At 37.3% G+C, this 14700-nt stretch overlaps 1 protein-coding gene across 1 annotated transcript in view; it reads right to left on the bottom strand.

The window, feature by feature from the left end:
• Rims1 (regulating synaptic membrane exocytosis 1) overlaps window positions 1-14700 on the bottom strand; it is a 547387-nt gene that overhangs the window by 327902 nt on the left and 204785 nt on the right.

The following is a 14700-nucleotide window of genomic DNA, read 5'->3' as shown; positions in this document are numbered from 1 at the left end:
GGGTAGACAGAGAAAAATGAAAGGTAGGAAACTAAATAAATCATGGCAGGCAAAAGAAATGAGCAACTTAAAAAAAATTTTTATTAAGTGGTTGTGCCAAGAGGTTACAATTCCGTAACTCAGGCTATGAGCAAAATGAATCTCCATCAATGCTACCTCTTTCATCTTTCTCCTATTTCCCCCTCCCATCCTTACCATCAAAGTAAAGCAGATCCAGTTTTACACAATGAACACTGGGTATAATAATGACTGCATTTATCCATCTTTCCTTGATTGTGTCTCCTTCCCCCTCCTTCTTCGCCCCCAACATGTTTTTCCTTCCTGGCATTCATTTTGATAAACAGTCCTATTACTGGTTCAGAGGTATTACACCTGTGGATTCCTCCCCAGAGAAGAGCAACTTTTTAGAGACAAAAATGAAAGCAGAGCTATTTGAGTGAAAAAGATCATATATAAATAAATGTATTTTCCCTACTGGCCCACAAACTAAGAAATATAATCAGCACTAACTGTAGTTTTGCTGGCTGCCAAATGTGGGTAGAATCTATTCCCACCCTTCTTGATGGCTTTCTCTGTTTCTTTCAAAGTCAGACGCTTTGAAAATATTTTAACTGTAAACTCATCACTTTATGCTATACACTGGGTTCTTCTTTTGGTGGTGGGACTACCAAAGTTGTTGACATAAGTTGCTTCCTGCTTAATAAGATTCAAGTTTCGCCCTCTCTGCTATATTCAATAAAACACTATGGCACCTAGAGAATCTCAGGGAAGGAGGGCATCCTTTTGCAAATGAGAGTTGAGAGCTTTGTCTTAAGCTAAGCCAACAGTCATTGGCTCTTTGGCCAGGAAAATCCCCTAGAAAATGGCTGGTCAAATTCACCTGTGCATCTGAGCTAGCTGGCTGGCTAGGATCCACTAAACACAGGCAGGTGGCTGACGCACTACATCTAAGGTTCCTATAGGGAACTGGGCTCCCTAGACAGAGAATCAAGTAAGCGTTGAGATTTCATTAAAACTTTACGTGTAGCATCAACAACTCTTGAGAAGGACTCTATTCATTACTTTCTACTTTGCCACTTCAATCTTTTCCTGTTTAACTGTCACAAGTGAAGTAAACATGTACTACCACAAAACATAATTTAATATCTGAAGCAATTCCCAATTTAAAGGCCAGAGAATTTCATTTCATAGAATGATATATGTAAGCAACATTTTATTTAACCAATTCAAGAATATGTTTGATGCCTTAAATATTTTACTAGGCATCAGTGGCTCAAGCCTGTAATACTAGCAACTCAGGAGGCTGAGACCTAAGGATTGAAAGCCAGCTCAAGCAGGAAAGACTGTGTGGTTGTTTTTTCCAACTAGCCTGCAAAAAGACAGAAGTGGAGCTGTGGCTCAAGTGGAAGCATGACAGTCTTGATCAAAAAAGCTAAGCGCCAGCAACTAGGCCCTGAGTTCAAGTCCCAGTACTGGCACACAAAACAAATATGATCATATAAAATAGCAATTAAAACCTTATAGATTGTATTAAGTAAAGTAATTATTAAATAAGTAAAGTAATATTTCCTGTAAGCAAACAGAAATAAACTCTAAGAATAAAAGAACTGCAGGAATTAGTACTTAGTGTGAGAACCACCAAATCAAATCTATTTCACTAAAGATAAATAAGCACAAAGCTAGGTTTAGGGAAGCATATTCCATAAAATTTTCTATATTATAAAACAGGATTTAGTGAGAGCATTGCTATCATTCAGTGAAAGTTCAAATTGTATAAAAATTTGAAAAGAAAGTTCAAATTGTACACATTGTAGGCTGTCTGGGCTATATAGTAAATCTTTGTTGCCACAACTCAAGTCTACTGCCCAGAAGAAAGTAAATTCTATGTAAATGAATGGGTAGATATGTTCCAACAAAGCTATTTACAAAACACATAGTAGGAGCCAGACATGGTGAATCATTTCTATAATCTTGACTACTTTAGAGACAGAAATAATAGCTCTGTCTGAGTCCAATACCAGCAAATACCCAAGATTCTGTCTGAAAAGCAAACTGAAAGCAAGAAGACCAGGGATGTGGCTCAAGTGGTAATGCATTTGCAAGCCTGAGATCAATCTTCAGTAGTGCCAAAAAGAAATCAACAGGCAGATAGACACAGACAGATAGATGACAGACAAATATTTAAGATAGTAGACCAGATTTTTCCATGGGCACGTTGGGGCAGTTTGTCATACCTGATATAGTACATGATCTATGTTAATATAAAATGGTTTGAAAACCAAACCCTCTTTATATTTTTAAACTCAGATATAAAAGAAAACAATTCCAGAAAAACATCTATTTCAAGCCAGATAGCAGTGTTTAACTCCTGTAATCCTACCTACTTAGGAGGCTGAGGTCTGAGGATCACTGTTCAAAGTCAGCCCGGGCAGGAGGTCTGGTGAGTCTCTTATCTCCAGTTAATGAGCATAAACAGCCAGAAGTGGAGCTGTGGCTCAAATGTTAGTGCTCCAGCTTTGGGCTAAAAGAGTTCAGAGATAGCACCCAGGCCCTGAGTTCAAACTGAAGGATCAGCTCATGTGCATGCACATACACACACACACACACACACACACACACACACACACACACAGAGACAAGCACGCACACACACATTTATTTTAGGAAATCTTTATTTCTTGAAGTCTTTTTATTTATTTGTATATTTATTGTCCATACCAAGTACATACTCCACAACCTATCTACACCATTATTCCTCTCAAAAGTCTCTGAACCATATATACTTGCAACAAACTCAGCACAAACAGGAACCCCTATTGCAATTGCAATCCCACAGAATTTCTTTTGCTCACTCACAGGCCATGTGATTATATATCACTGCTATTTCTGTATATGACATGTCTTCTAAGCAGTAAATTTTAGAAATGCACAATTCAGTAAATAGGTAGGCTGTACAAACTTACTAGCATATTATATTATGTTTGCTGAATAGAATATATATAGCATATAAATACATATATATCTTAGTCTTTTGAAAAGATGATTTATTTTAGTTATAAGATAATACACTTTTTATTGATATCAATTAGTTGTACAATAGGACTTCACACTGACAAGTTCATTGATGAATTTAAAGCTCTTTATTGTAACTACCTCTCTATTGTTCTCCCCTTTCCAAAACCTGTCTCATCGAATTTGGTAAAGCAAGCAATTTATAATCAAATTTATATTGAAAACAAAACATCCTGAAAACAATCCTATCTTCACCAAACATCGAAAATTCTGGGTAAATACTTTTAAAATAACTTTCATTTATGTTTGACCTGGAGAAGAAGTAGGCAAAATCCCCAAAGAACACAAATGAAATTCACAAATTAGTAGAACTTTGAAGCAGAAGATCTACCCTAACGTCAAGAATACTTGACGTCAATAGACTGTGGCTCAGGGTTCAGGAACTTCATTGAAAGTCTTATGTAGTAACTGAAAATAAATCCATAGTTAGGTAGTCACCAAATTAACTGAAATAATATATAGAGTAACCCCACTGGCAAGAGAAGAAACAAAGAACAGAATAAGTCAGATAATGCTCTAGCAAGTTTCTCTCTTAAAAATCAACTTTAGGCTGGATGCTCAGAGGCTCTTGCCTGCCATCTTTGTTATTCAGGGATGCTAAGATCTGAGGATCATGGTTCCAAGTCAATCTGAGAAGGAAAATTCACAAGACTTTTATCTCCAATTAACCCCCAAAAGCAGGAAGTGTAGCTGTGGATCAAATGTAGAGTGATAACTATGAGCAAAAAGGTGAGGTCCAACAACAAAGCCTCAGGGCCAGCAAAAAATAAAAATAAGCCAAGCGCCAGTGGCTTATGCCTATACTCCTAGAAACTCAGGAGGTTGAGATCTGAGGATGGAGGTTCAATGCCAGCCTAGGCAGGAAAGTCCGTGAGACTCTTACCTCCAATCAACCACAAGAAAACTAGAAATGGTGCTGTGGTTCAAGTGGTAGAGTGCTAGCCTTAAGCTGAAGAACTCAAGGACAATGCCCAGGCCCAGAGTTCAAGCCCCATGACTTCCCCCCTTAGTGATCTTTTCTCAATTCATCTCCCCCTTGTAATCCTTTGATATCACCCCTTGTCAAAATGCCAACTTTGTAGCAAGATACACTATTAGAACCAAGATACTGATAGTAAGACAAGAGAAGAATATTTATGTTTTTATTTTAATCTATAGCTGATCTATTATGGTTACTAAATGAAAACATCTTTCATTATATAATATTCCAGTCAATTTTACACTGCAAATGTAAGGCCTTTTTGTAAAATATACTTATACATTTCAATTTTAGAATCAATATTTCTTACTGGTTAGCAAGTTTGGCAAATGCATTGCGATAAATCACAAACTTAAATTATCTATATAGAAAGTGGAGTATTTTAAGGCATGTAGTGTTATCACAAAAAAAATTGTTAGTAAACAGGATTTGCTCCCGAATATGGTTTTGTCATTATGTCACTGGTAGAGAAAAATTGTAATGTTGCATCTAGTCCTTAGTTTCTATGGTTTCAAAGAATGAATCCACAGAGACAGAGGGAGAAGAAAAGTGACAAAAATGTGCTAAAGAAAAAGATAAGCAGAACACCTGCTAAACAGGAGGGATCCCAAGGGAAGAATCTTTAGGAGAGGGCTATGTAACCCTCAAACCCACTGGACATCTGTGAACTACACTATCCCTCAGATCCTATCAGAGGTTGCTTTAGTATTTTGACTGCATGTCTAATCTAGTCTAACCAGTCTATTCACCATGTCAAGTCTCCCAATGGTAAGGAGCATGTCCTGATGCCCAGGGATCTGCATGAACAGCTTCCCAAGGCCATAGTGATGTGCTGTGTAGGGGACTTTGTACAGGACTTCTTAGGGTTGTGATGAGAAATGCAGAACTTCGATGGGAGGGTTTTTTTCTACAGGAGACATTTTTTTTCTGCTGTAATCACTATGTATCACAGCATTATGCTAATTGCTCTGTATTCAATCCATGAAACATTAGTATACCAGTTGTAAATAGGTCAAATTCAGTAATTCATACTTTGAAGGAATAAAAGTGAATGCCAGAATGCTAAATATCATTCTGTAAAGGTCTGAAAATCTAAATATCCCATGAATGCAAAACAAGTAGCTTAAACAGGCAATTGTCAATGACTTTCTTACTGCTTAGTAGATATCTTAAACACTTGTTATAAATCAAGGCACATAGCAAGACACTGGATAATGGGACAGAGTAAAACACAGAGAAATCTTTGTAATTAGCCAGACATCTCACTTATTTGTCATGTTTTTCATTCTTCTGTGCCTCAGATAGGAACAGAAGCTAATTTTGTCTCTCTTCCTGGCTGTCCTTGATAAAAAGCTAAGCACTCCATGCTAGATTTTCCCAGAATGGATACTAATATTTTGAAGTTTTAAAGGGTCCAAATAGAAGGTCCTGAAGGAAATGGGGAAGTTTCTCCAACGTGATGAAAGCAGAAGAGTAGTATGGCTATTGCATCCCAAAGTAAAGCATTGCTTTGAATGCATATACAGTGGCAAGTGGGGAGGGGGCCAAAAGTAATGAGAACAATCTCTGTCCATCATCTCAACATTGGTTCCCTCTCCTGTTCCCCTTTCCCTTTTTTTTCCCCTTCCCCTTCCCTTTCACCTTTCTTCCTTGTACTCAGAATCAAACCTAGGCCTTGCCTCTGTTAGGCAATTATTCTTTCACAGAGATACATTGTAGCTAGAATATTATTTTTTTTTGCATTTGCTATAATTCAACGTTGTTGTATAGTTTGTATCTAAAAAAAAACATATTTGATCGTCAGTTAAAATACTTTTTTGACTTACTGCAAATCTCCAGCAGATGGCACTAATGGCTTTATTTTCTATTTAATCATTTTATATAGTTATCTAAATTGTTTTCTTTTTTTAAACATCCAAGATGTTAAAAAAAAAAAAAAAACAACCAAAAAAAATAGTAAGAACAGTAGGGATGTAGCTTATCAGAAAAAAAAATGTCTTTTTAAAGGTGACTGAAAAAAGAACAAATAGGATTTATTAAGAGGTTGCAATATTTGCTATTTTTAAAAGATAATTTTCATGCCATGTACTCTTTAAATCTATCGACCTAACTATACATTTATCTATCATCTCTCTCTGTGACATTACATACATATATTTTAGAGTTGTGTGTTTTCTTCCATTTCGCACTGTTAAAATGTAGCTCATCCAAATCAGCCTCCCACCGTGCAATGAAAGCTCAGGAGAAGAACCTCAGGAAACAGAACCGCGGAACTAATGATTAGCTTTTAGTGTCTTATGGCCTGTTACTTCAGCCAAGCATTTATTTTTAATTCTATTTTCAATTTACCACAGGAGGCCACTCCTGAGTAAGTATTCAAGAAGATTTCTCAAGACAAGGAGGCTCACTAGCATCCATTTAAAGCTTTGCTCTGCTCCATCTCCCAAGAAGCATCTTCTTCTGCCACCGAATTGTGGCTCTGCTCGGCCTGTGTCACCATAAGAATGTACATTCAACATTATGGGAGTGCATCGCAGCTGTCTAATACTGGGGGCACATCAGAGTTCTACAATGAAAAACCTATACAACAGTGGGACACTAGATTCTTTTCAGTAGAATTCAAGAGAAAAAGATCAAGTAAATTGAGAAACCATGAAATAGGAAATTAATTAGGAATACAATTTTACAAAAGGGTGAAGTAAATTTTCATGAAAACCCTTCTAACAGGAAGTAGATTTTATGAAACCATCATATTTACATCAACCACCATAACAGAAATAGCTATACAATAGACATGTAATCAATAAATAAAGCAGACATAATGAACCGCATGGGAACTTTTTCAAGCACCTGTTACTTGATCACATTTACTTAGCACATGAAGGCAAAGTCTGTGTGTTGGTTAATTTGTAAATGATGGTGTCCACACATAACAGCATGCCATATCTTTAAGGAATACATTCATGGCTACATCTTTTGACTATTTTTACTACTTTGCTCCAGTATATTACTAAAGTGAAGGAAAAATTAATAAAACAGCTCTCCACTGGGCATCATCTTTTTGAAGAGAGTATATCAAACTATTTAGGGCATAAGAATTAGGTCTGAGGTTCTCAGTATCAAATCTGGTTCTAACTATTTCTTATCTTCATGACCAGGAAGAAATTATTGTCTCACTGTGCAATTTCCTCATTTATAAACTTTTGATAATATTAGCATCTACATGGGCTTATTGGGAAAGCTATTGGGATAATCAAAGGGTTTAGCACAGTGTCTAACACATGGCAAAAACTCAATAAATATTAACTAGTATTATACAGAGCCATAGATAATATTTGAGGGAAGAAAATACTTTGCTTTTAAATTGCTGAGTACACTTAACAACTTAACTTTGGGAGGCATCTATGACTGGCAGGATTTCTTGGCCCATGGTTATAATTATAAGTGACTTAGATAATCAATAGACTACTGGTAAGGAGCTAAAATGTCATCTTGTAAGATGAAATCCAGTCTGAAAGACAAACCCACTAATGTAATTGGTTTTGTACAAGCCTAGGAGACACATAGGTTTTCTGAGAAATGTCCTCCATTTCTATGATAGTTGATAATTTCCCTACCAACAACAACCGCCACAAAGAAGAGGAAAAGTAGAAATAGGAGGAGGAGGAGGCAGAAGAAGAGAAGGAGGAGAAATAGAAGAACAGACATTTGAAAATCTAATGTTTAAATATGTATTATCCGTAGGCTATTTTGAATTTAAAAATAGAAAATGCTTGAAATGCAAATACTCCCAGTGTTCAGAAAGAGTGAGTGAATGATGTATCAAAAGCTTCTAACACATTAAAGACTCATTCTTCCCTTTCACTTGTTTTGCCTTCAGTGATAGATAAATTTACTTACATTAAATGTGTACTACTTCATAGTGAGCTAAATAAGTTTTGTCACATTTTCTTCTTTTCATGACACACTGTCTGTAATGTGGTAGCTGAAAGAGACTTTTCAATGTCATTATGGCAAGGAATAGCTTATATTTCACTTTTTGTATTTGATCAGAGTAATTTTTTTCCAATTGTCTCTAAAATTCTGCAAATTGTTTGTGTCTGAGAAATCACAGCTCCTTGGAGGTAGGGTGTTGGTGAAATTTATACTCATCTCCTAAGACACATGGCCTCTAAAGATTCTGTTTTCCTAGATGAATTCTATTGGTCAGGTTTGTGTGTCTGCTCATTCAATGACCACTCTTTCTACGTGGTCATCTGTAACATTCCAGAATTATTTGGTCAGGAAAGACCACTTATCTGTAGTGAGAGAATAATTGAAACACATCAACACTGTGGACCCACAGGACAATGTATCACCAGCCTTCTGCCTCCAGGAAGTGAGTGGGTGAGCCTATTTCTTTGGTTATATCAATACCTGAGAACATCACGAAGCCAAACTCCCCAAATTTAGGGCCAATCTTCTAGGTTCAAGCAATTTATTGGCTCTTTCTTCCATTAGTCTTGATATTTTTCAAGTTACCCAAGTCTTTAAGACTGTGTTTCTTCATATGTAAACTGAGGATAATAACAACTATCTTAATAACCTTAAAACTTGGGTTCCTCAATAAAAGACCTAGAATAGCAAAAACAATCCTAAGCAGAAAGAACAGTGCTGGAGGAATTACAATACCAAACTTCAAGCTGTATTATAAAGCTATAGTAATAAAAACAGCTTGGTATTGGCACTGGAATAGGCCTGAAGACCAATGGAACAAAATTGAAGACCCAGAAATGAACCCACAGAACTACGCCAACTTAATCTTTGATAAAGGAGCTAAAACAATAGTCTGGAAGAAAGATAGCCTCTTTAATAAGTGGTGCTGGCAAAACTGGCTCAACACATGCAACAAACTAAAACTAGATCCTTATATATCACCCTGCACCAAAATCAATTCCAAATGGATTAAAGACCTCGAAATCAAAATAGACACCCTGAAAACACTAAAGGAAGGAGTAGGAGAAACACTTGGGCTCCGTGGCGCAGGACGGAACTTCCTTAACAAAGACCCAGAAAGGCTACAAATCAAAGAAAGGTTGGACAAATGGGACTGCATCAAACTGCAGAGCTTCTGCACGGCAAAGGACATAGCTCGCAAGATAAACAGAAAGCCCACAGACTGGGAGAAGATCTTTACCGGACATTCAACAGACAAAGGCCTCATCTCTAAAATATATGCAGAACTAAAAAAATTACATTCCTCCAAAACAAAACCGCAAAGAACCAATAGCCCGCTCATCAAGTGGGCTAAAGACTTACAAAGAGACTTCTCTGATGAGGAAATGAGAATGGGCAAGAGAGATATGAAAAAATGCTCTACATCACTGGCCATAAAAGAAATGCAAATCAAAACAACATTGAGATTCCATCTCACCCCAGTAAGAATGTCATATATCATAAAAACTAACAATAACAATTGTTGGAGGGGATGTGGCCAAAAGGAACCCTACTTCATTGTTGGTGGGAATGTAAACTGGTTCAACCACTCTGGCAAGCAGTATGGAGATTCCTCAGAAGGCTAAACATAGAACTCCCCTAGGACCCAGCAGCCCCACTTTTGGGTATCTAGCCAAAAGACCACAAACAAAATCACAGTAATGCCACCAGCACAACAATGTTCATCGCAGCACAATTTGTCATAGTGAGAATCTGGAACCAACCCAGATGCCCCTCAGTAGATGAATGGATCAGGAAAATGTGGTACATATACACGATGGAATTTTATGCCTCTATCAGAAAGAATGACATTGTCCCATTTATAAGGAAATGGAAGGACTTGGAAAAAAATTATACTAAGTGAAGTGAGCCAGACCCAAAGAAACATGGACTCTATGGTCTCCCTTATTGGGAATAATTAGTATAGGTTTAGGCAAGTCATAGCAGAGCATCATAAGGCCCAATAGCTATACCCTTACGAACACATAAGATGATGCTAAGTGAAATGAACGCCATGTTATGGAAACAATTGTTATATCACAGTTGTAACTACTTTCAACGTCCCATGTGTATCTGTAGCTTCTATTATTGATGATGTTCTTGTATCACCTTCCTGTGGTTGTACCTACACTATCTCTGTAATCTTATCTGAGTATATTGGAAATCGTGTATACTGGTATTGGAAGTAGTAAATTGAAAGGGAATACCAAAATTGAAAGACACAGGGTAAAAAAAAGACAAAAACTACAAAAGCAATACTTGCAAAACTGTTTGGTGAAAATGAATTGAACACCTCCGGGGTGGGAGGGGGGGGAGGGAAAGCTGAAGCAGAGCTTTGGCTCAAGCAGCAGAGCACCAGTCTTGAGCAGAAAAGCTCAGGGACATCTCCTAGTCCCTGAGTTCAAGCCCTAGTACCCCCACAAAAAGTTAAAATATATATAAAATAATGACTGCCAACTTATATTTTAGTTGTGAGGGTTAAAATATCTAGTATCTACACAAAGCCCTTAAGGAAGCACTGGACAAATATTAGTTATTTTATAAGGGTTTGAGACCTAGTGAAGAGACAGATACAATATCTATTTTTCTCTCATACTAGTGCTATTTTAGTTGATTGACTTACACCCAACATATAGGATATAAAGTGATGAGATAAAATATCAGATTTCTAAACGTAACACCACCAACTTCTTGTTCCGTGTGTGTGTGTGTGTGTGTGTGTGTGTGTGTGTGTGTGTGTGTGTGTACTGATCCTGGGGTTTGAACTCAGGGCCTGGGCACTCTCTCTGAGCTTTTGTGCTCAAAGATAGCCCTCTAACACTTGAGCCATAGCTTCACTTCCAGCTTTTTTGGTAGCTAATTGAGATAACAGCTATAGGCTTTCTTGTCTACCCTACTCCCAATGTCTGAATTAAACATCTGAATAATTAGAAATTTATTTCTAATTTTTCAAAGCAGGGAAATACAAGTTTCCTGGATTTGACTTGCACAGTTTACCTAATTAGTCAGTCATTACAAGGTACAGTATTTTCTCCATTTGGGAATGCATTTCAAGACAAGTGACAAGATGTAATTTCTTCCCCATTAAATATGCTAATTAAACATCCTTTAATTAAAACATTTCTAGTATGCATATAAGCCTTCACTATCATGTAAATAATAGAGAAGGTGTTGTAAACAACTTAATTTCTTTTATATTTGTAAAACAGAGATGGTAGAGCAAATAATTCAAATGTAATGCAAATATGAAGCCTAAAGTACAAATTTTAATTCATACAAATGTATATGCAATCTATATTTGTCTCATGTGACTTTGAACTTCTCCAACTATTTAATCAACTCCAGACACCCTTTTCTACCAAGCAATGCCTGAGAATAATTAGTCTATTTTTAATACTTGCCATATTAATTTATATTTAAGTACTAAATATGTGTCATAATCATCTTGCTCTAATCACAGTGCACACAAAGCTTGAAATCATCCATTTTACCTTTCATAATGTTGCATTATCTATGAAAAACTTTGAATAATATCAAGGTACTTTGAGTGTAAACTGCATTTAATTAAGTAGAGTATGTCAGAATCCTGGACTGCAGTTTTTGTCCTTCTAATAATCCAATTACATTAAGCATGATCTATTTCGAATTCAACAACATGATCAATTTTACAGCAATTAGTCAAAAAGAAAATATTTTGCTCATGAGAAGGCCTCTTTTATTTTCCTTGAATACTTGATTAATCTATTCTCACTTATCACAACATTAAAAACTTAGGTCCAGTTTGGGCACTTTTGGCTAAACACCTGGCATCCCATCTACTCAGGCTAAGAACTAAAGATCAAAGTTCAAGGCCACCACAGGCAGCAAAGTCTGTCTATACAATTCTCATCTCCAATTAACTACAAAAAAGCTGGAAGCTGAGGTGTGGCTCAGTGGGTAGAGCACTGCCCTCTAACAGTATTAAAAAAAAGCAAACCCCAGAAAACCCAAAGCACTACAGGTCCCATCCTTCATACCCATCCTTCAGAGAGTCACATACAGGCAATCAATAAATATTTAGAATTTCACTGAATTGAAGGCTCTCCAGGGGAGTGGACAGGAAATATAGCCAAACATCTCCTTATCCTTCATGCCTTTAAGTGTTACAGCCCTTTGTCCTTTCTAGAATTAAATGTAGTTGCATATTGACAGTAAGTAGAGATAGAGAGAAAAGCACCCTTGTAGATACAGTACCCTTGTGTATGAACTTTATTGGATGATCCACAGTGTTGCAAAACCTCAAGGTCTTCATTTCATTATGAGTTCTCATTACACCATGATACAAACACAGCTATAGAAGGAAGTAGTGAGGAATTGGTTTGGAGGCTGAGGAACTGCTCCTTTGAGGAGCATTGTTTTTGTTCCTTTGCTTGCTTACTTGATTTGTCATTGGCTTTGACTTTTCCTAAATCTAGGAGAAAGCTCCCACCTAGCATAGCAAGAAGGCAGTAGACTACAGGAAGGCCTGTAATGGTGGCTGCCTTTCATTTCTTTAAACAGGAGTGTATCAGAACAAATGCCTCTGGCTTTCGTTAGCAGAGAAGTACAGAGCTCAGCAGGTGTCATCTGGGAAATGACAGGGCCTCATCATAGGGAACTCTGGGCATGGCTGCTACAGCCACCACAACTTTTAACACAGGTGTTTCCGCCAACTCAGCAAGATAATTTTTTCATAGGGAAAGGTTGATCTGCAAGGAGGATGATCGATGTAGTACTGGCAAAAGAGACTGGGAAGAAAAAGAGAAGTAGAGAAGGCTCAGTGTAACAACAGGTGATGAGAGACGTAATATTTCATATTAACTACTCACACCTAAATCCTGGTGTGTACAGTATGTCTTCTGCCTAAAAATAATTTAAACAGCCTTGCCAGGAGCACTACTGATTTGTCACTGTGTGTGTGCTACTGCTCACCTTTCTAGACATCAGTATGAAGACTTTTGTGTGTGTGTGTGCCAGGACTTGAGTTTGAACTCAGGGCCTGGTTTTTGTCTCTAAGCTGTTTTGCTCAAGGCTGGTGCTCTACCACTTGAGCCACACCTCTACTTCTACTTTTTGTTTGTTAATTGGAGAGAAGAGACTCATGGACTTTTCTCCCAGGCCTAGCTTTGAACTTTGATCCTCAAATCTCATCCCTCTGAGAAGCTAGAAATACACACAAGCCATTGCACCTGGTCTTGTATAACAATACTTTAAAGGCTACATTAAACACAGTACCCAGCTATCACCAAGGAATCAGATTTCAGCCTTCATGCATAAATGTCTTCAGTTCCAAGGATACATGGATTATTATCATTTTCACAAACATTTGGCTTTCAAAACCTAGAGTCTCTGGGGTTTGTTTCAAGCTTGGAATGCCATCAAACTAAATAGAATATCAAGGTGTGAACAAGATAAGACTGCGTAATTTCTATAATGCTTTGCTATCATCTAAACAAAACTATCCTCTGTCTTTGACTTCTGATTTAGTGGAGACTTAAGTAAGAAATCTTGCATCCAAGATACATGACCCTCCCTCCAGTAAGGACTTGGTCACCAGAAAAAGTCAAGCTTTGAACAAACCCTTTGCTGGCAACTTGCTTGCTAATTTTAAACAAATTATTCAGATAGTCCAAGCTTTATTTTTTTATCTGTAAATTGAGGATAATAACTATTGCTTCTTAGGATTATAGAAAATATGGAACATGAATTTGAGGGTCAATAAACTTCCTAGTTCTCATTCATAACTCCTCCCCAATGCTTTGATCAGAGTATGGTTTCTTCTTATGTTCCTATCGGTCAGGAGAGGCAAGTGTAAGGGGAAAAGAAACTACATAAGAAAATCTGGGTTTGAATTGCAATCTTACCATTCACATCCTGGGAAATACATGATAGGCTCTTGGAACTTTGGAACCAGGCTTCTTTATTTCTACAAGAGTGATAGTATGTTTACTTATTAATTCATACATTCAACAAGTAATGATGGAGCATTGACTAGACACTAGGTGCTGCTTGAGGCATGGGTGATCCAAACATAATGAGTGTTTATTCATAGGCAATTTTAATTCAACTAAGATTGGCAAGAGTCAAAACATATTTAAGAAAAGAATATGTAGCAGAAAAATATAAGGTAGCTCTAAGGATATGAAGATAAATCAAAGATGATAAGATAACCGGTTGCTGACGGGCAGGGCAAGGCTGCTGTATTTATAGGATAAGAGGCAATGCCTGCAGAAGTGGTGGAACAGGCCTGGGAGGCCATGGAAAACTGGCTTCTGTCACTCTAGAGTGAAAGATTCCTGGCAGAGGGAGGAGAAAGAGCAAAGGCTAAGCAGGAGACAGCTGTGTTGTGTGCAGGCTAGGCAGCACTGAGGAGAGATTGGAGGCAAGGTCACAGGAAATTATGTCAAGAATACACTGGTCACTGTGGAATGGACTTTAATCTTTCTCCTAAGTGGGGAGGGAGCTCACCTCAGGATTTAGAGTGACAAACTGATAAGATGACATTGAGAGCAGAAAGAAACTCTGCTGTGCAGAGAACAGATAATCAGCTGGGCAGTCTAAGAGAGGCAAGGCCTTTCAAAGATTTTCTTTGAAAGAGTCTTTGTGCTAAAGGTGGGAAAGAAACATCAGTGAGAAGATTTTTTTTTTCTTTTTAG

Source organism: Perognathus longimembris, chromosome 9 (assembly GCF_023159225.1).
Source record: "Perognathus longimembris pacificus isolate PPM17 chromosome 9, ASM2315922v1, whole genome shotgun sequence".
NCBI lineage: Eukaryota > Metazoa > Chordata > Mammalia > Rodentia > Heteromyidae > Perognathus > Perognathus longimembris.
Note: the sequence above shows the minus strand (reverse complement) of the source record. Positions and strands in the feature narration are given on the sequence as shown.